The sequence below is a fragment of the Oratosquilla oratoria genome, chromosome 1 (genome assembly GCF_046742065.1).
Source record: "Oratosquilla oratoria isolate Oo_2021 chromosome 1, ASM4674206v1, whole genome shotgun sequence".
In the NCBI taxonomy this organism is placed as follows: domain Eukaryota; kingdom Metazoa; phylum Arthropoda; class Malacostraca; order Stomatopoda; family Squillidae; genus Oratosquilla; species Oratosquilla oratoria.
The window spans coordinates 131,840,561-131,845,560 of NC_134777.1; the positions used below are offsets into that span (position 1 = coordinate 131,840,561).

Here is a 5,000-nt window from a genome sequence, read left to right on the forward strand (position 1 = left end):
TGGAAGAGAAGGCAGTAAGGGGAAGATGGGCAGAATATTTTAGTGAGTTGCTAAATGTGAAGGAGGATAGGGAGGGAAAGATAGTTGCAGTGGGAAATGCTAAGAAAATGACCGTGATGAGTGAGGAAAATGGAGGAGAAATAAGGAAGGATGAAGTGAAGGCAGTTGTTAAGATTATGAAAGCAGGTAAGGCACCTGGTCTGGATGGATGCCATGCAGAATGTCTGAAAAAGGGAGGTACAGTGATGGTGGATTGGCTGGTGAGGTTATTGAATGTTTGCTGGAGAGAAGGTAGAGTGCCGGAGGACTGGAGGAGTGCCTGTATATTTCCACTTTACAAGGGAAAAGGGGACAAGTGTGAATGTAGTAGTTTCAGAGGGATTAGCTTGTTAAGTGTAGTTGGGAAGGCTTATGGGAGGATCTTGATTGAGAGGATTAGGAGAGGAACAGAGGAAGTAATTGGTGAGGAACAGTGTGGATTTAGGACGGGTAGAGGTTGTGTAGATCAGATCTTTGTGGTAAGACAGATATGTGAGAAAGTTATAGGAAAGGGGAAGGTTGTTTTTTTGGCTTTTATGGATCTGGAAAAGGTTTACGATAGGGTAGACAGAAAGGCACTGTGGGAGGTTATGCAGATATATGGGATAGGAGGAAAGCTTCTAGGAGCTGTCAAGAGCTTTTATGAGAGTAGTAGAGCTTGTGTCAGGATTAGAAATGGAGAGAGTGAGTGGTTCGAGGTAGAGGTGGGACTTCGTCAAGGATGCGTTATGTCGCCTTGGCTGTTCAACTTATACATGGATGGGGTAGTGCGAGAGATAAATGCAAGGGTATTGGGTCAGGGATTGGAGATGGTTAAAGAAAATGGAGAAAAGTGGGAGGTGAGCCAGCTGTTGTTTGCGGACGACACTACGCTTGTGGCAGGATCGGAGGAGGGACGGAGGAAGTTGGTGACAGAGTTTGGGAGAGTATGTGACAGAAGAAAGCTAAAGATAAATGTGGGTAAAAGTAAGGTGATGAGATGTACAAGGGGTGAAAGTGGCAGTAGACTGGAAGTGAGCATTAAGGGAGAGCGACTGGAGGAAGTGGATAGTTTTAGATATTTGGCTGCAAATGTGACAGGAAAAAGTGGGGTGAAGGTGGAGGTAGAATGTAGATTGAGAGAAGCGAGTAAATGCCTTGGTGGATTGAAGAGTGTAATGAGGAATAGACTTTTGGGAATGGATGCTAAGAGGAGACTGTATGAAGGAGTGATTGTGCCAACAGCACTGTATGGGGCAGAAACATGGAACATAAGAGAGGAAGAGAGAAGGAGTTTGAATGTGTTTGAGATGAGGTGTCTGAGAAGTATGATGGGGGTTACTAGGCTAGATAGAATGAGAAATGAGGAGGTGAGGAGAAGAACGGGGGTGGAAAGGGAGTTGGGAGATAGGGTTGATGAAAGAGTATTAGGATGGTTTGGACACATGGAAAGAATGAGTGAAGAAAGACTAGTAAAAGAGGTATGGAAGGCAGATGTGGAGGGAGTGAACATGAGGGGACGTCCTAGGATGAGGTGGATGGATGGGGTGAAGGGGGCTTTGGGGAAGAGGGGAATGTCTGTTGAGGAAGGACGGGAGAGGACAGAAGACAGGGATGAATAGAGAATGGTTGTATATGGATGATGTTGTGATGCATGATGTGGAATGGGCGGGGGGGATGGGGGGTGAGGTAGTATGTGTGAGCAAAATTTGACGAAGCCCGAAGGGATTTCTCCCCGTCTTTTCCTTTTATGCATGGGGGGACGGAGAGGGGGGGTCGCCGATTTAATGAAGCGGCCTTGCTGTGGATGTGCTGTGTCTTGCGACACTGCTTCTGACCCAGGGCAGTGGACAAGGTGCAGGGATGACCCGTCATCCAGGAGGTGCTAAGATAAGAGGGAGGGTGGAGGGGTGTGGAGTGTATTCAGAGATGGAATGGGTGGGAATGATTTTATGCCTTTTCCTTTTTGGCTACCTCCCTTGTAAAGGGGAAAAAGCCTTGGTATATGTATATGTATGTATGTCTATTCATATATATATATATATATATATATATATATATATATAGATAGATAGATAGATAGATAGATAGGATATGTGATATATATATATATATATATATATATATATATATATATATATATATATATAAAAAGAGTGTGTGTGTGTGTGTGTGTTTGTGTGTGTGTGTGTGTGTGTGTGTGTGTGTGTGTGTGTGTGTGTGTGTGTGTGTGTGTGTGTGTGTGTGAGAGAGAGAGAGAGAGAGAGAGAGAGAGAGAGAGAGAGAGAATCGACAGTCACATAGGCGTGTAATTGTAAATATGTTGAGAATCCCTAAGGAAAAATAATAGATCATAGATCGAGAGCTTTGATCTTCTGACGTCCATTGTACCGTGAAGATGGCTAAATATACGAAAGCGCTCGGTCTTTAATAAAATAGTTTGCTTTGCGCTTTTCACTTACATACACACACATACACACACACACACACACACACACACACACACACACACACACACACACACACATATATATATATATATATATATATATATGTATATATATACATATATATACATATATATATATATATATATATATGTGTGTGTGTGTGTGTGTGTGTGTGTGTGTGTGTGTGTGTGTGTGTGTGTGTGTGTGTGTGTGTGTGTGTGTGTGTGCGTGTGTGCGTGTGTGTGTGCGTGCGTGTGGGTTTATGTGTGTTGGTATGTATGTGTATGTGTTGACATGTGTGTGTATGTTGATATGTTTGTGTGTTGATATGTGTATGTGTTTTTATATGTATGTGAATGTGTTCGTGTGTATCATTGCTATTTTACGGGTGTGTTCTTGCATCTTAAGTGTGTATGTGTGTGCACACGTTTTTGTCCGTGTATATGTATTCATGTGTTTGTGTATGTATGTCTTTATGAGTCTATGTGCGTGTCTAAGTGTTTGTACGCATTTATCACGTATGTGTGTTTGTGTGTACGTATGTGTGTGCTTATGTGTTGGCATATTGGGTGATTTTTACATGTGCGAGTATATATATATATATATATTTATATCTATATACATATATATATATACATATTGATATCTATATATATATATATACATATTTATATCTATATACATATATATATATACATATTGATATCTATATATATATATATACATATTTATATCTATATATATATATATATATATTTCTGTGTGTGTGTGTATTACATATGCGACTGTATTTGTTTGCGTGTAACTGTGTGTGTGTGTGTGTGTGTGTGTGTGTGTGTGTGTGTGTGTGTGTGTGTGTGTGTGTGTGTGTGTGTGTGTGTGTGTGTGTGTGTGTGTGTGTGTGTGTGTGTGTGTGTGTGTGTGTGTGTGTGTGTGTGTGTGTGTGTGTGTGCGCGCGCGTGTCTAAGTGTATGCGCGTGCGTATGTGTACGTGTATGTTGGTATGCACGTACCACCTACATACAATTTGATATTTCTTACAATATTTTGAACAACTGTACCACTATTTTCATCTCATCTGTAGCCATGAATCATCTATTGTATTTTACATGATACATATATGTATATATTTTCTTCTTAATTCAGGAAGGAAGAAATCGTTTAACCTTGTCATGACCTTCAGTATCTTGGAGGACTTTGAACTTGAGTGAAACTGTTCCTTCATGTGAGGTTCGGGTGGTTCTTTGGTCACGTGTGAGCGTGTTTACAAATGCATCGAATGCATATTTCATCCCATCTTCCTGAATGAAAAGGTGAGTAAATCATGTGAGCCATCCCAGCCGTGGGGCGGGAGTGAGGGGTGTCCCCACACGTGATCAAAAGTGATATACGAGACCCTTTCGTTGTGTGTGCTGACAAAATGTGCATGTAGTCGGGCCATTCATTTAAGTCGTAATATAAATCAAAAACTTAAATATTTGAGACTTCTCAGGGTTTGATTTAGCCTCATTCTCTTCCCACTCCTGTCAAGGTAGTAGACAGAGCTCAGACTTATAATTACCAACACATTCATAGCTGGGTGTCATCTTACCTTTTCTGCCTATGAAGATTGAAGGTACTATCCTTTCAGATTTTTGTTTTCGAATTTCTTCACAAAAATAAATCTTCTATGGAACCAAACGTTTATAAAAATGTCTTCGTAATCTCCAAAATAGAAGTCTATTAAAAATACTTATTCATATTTTTTCTTAAAAACCCCCTTAAATCGAGTTTGTATTGTTTAACAGGAATCACACACGCGGACACTCATTCTCACTCTCACATGTGGAAGCCCGTAGTTGGCTACTTTATTGTTTGCTGTTGCCTTCGTTTGCTATATTTCTGTTACTATTGTTGTTGCTGTTGTATTCTTTTCTTTTTTGTTTTACGGGTAATCTAAGGACAGATTGGAGTTCAAGTTTTCAACTGAGTATAACTGACTCTTTTTCCCTGCGTTCTCAAAAAGGTTTCAATCGAATGTGAGGTAAGACTGATTCTTCTCGATGTATTTCTCAGAATGTATCGTCCGCCGTAACTTATGTTTTGCTATTTCCCTTGTTTGAACCGAGCAGTAGTCCTTGATGAATGGAGGATCCAGTACAAGAGCAGAAAGGTACAGGTTAGAGAGGAATATTACATGAATCTGTAGATAAACATATATACTGTGTATATATGTGTGTGTGTATATTGTCGTTGCTCTCTTCTTTTTTCTTTTTCCTCCGCTTCACCGAGCGTCGCTTCTTTCGTATCTGCTTCTTCGTTTCAGATCATATAACCCGTGAGAAGGAGAAGCTGTGAGATTCCGTGCTTTCGGTGAGAGTCGCCCCCGGTACCTGAATCACACGCCCACAATAATCCCCCCAGCGAAGTGAGGTTCGTTTGGAGGGGGTGTTCTTCAGTCTAAACCCAAGCCCACACATTGACAATGTCACAAGTCACTTCAGCAGAAAACATTCAGAAAGGGGAGAGCACTTCAGCAAGGGGAATGCGATC

At 40.9% G+C, this 5,000-nt stretch overlaps 1 protein-coding gene across 3 annotated transcripts in view; it reads right to left on the minus strand.

Annotated features, from left to right (window-relative positions):
• The window catches only part of ChT (choline transporter), a 164,363-nt gene that overhangs the window by 158,530 nt on the left and 833 nt on the right, over window positions 1-5,000 (minus strand). For 2 of the 3 annotated variants that reach the window (XM_076187995.1, XM_076188004.1), the window contains exon 1: window positions 4,060-5,000. This exon is cut by the window's right edge and continues 833 nt beyond it. The exons of the other annotated variant lie outside the window; for it this stretch is intronic. The gene's annotated coding sequence lies outside the window, so the exon portion shown is untranslated. The remainder of the gene's footprint in view (window positions 1-4,059) is intronic. 3 annotated transcript variants of the gene reach the window in all.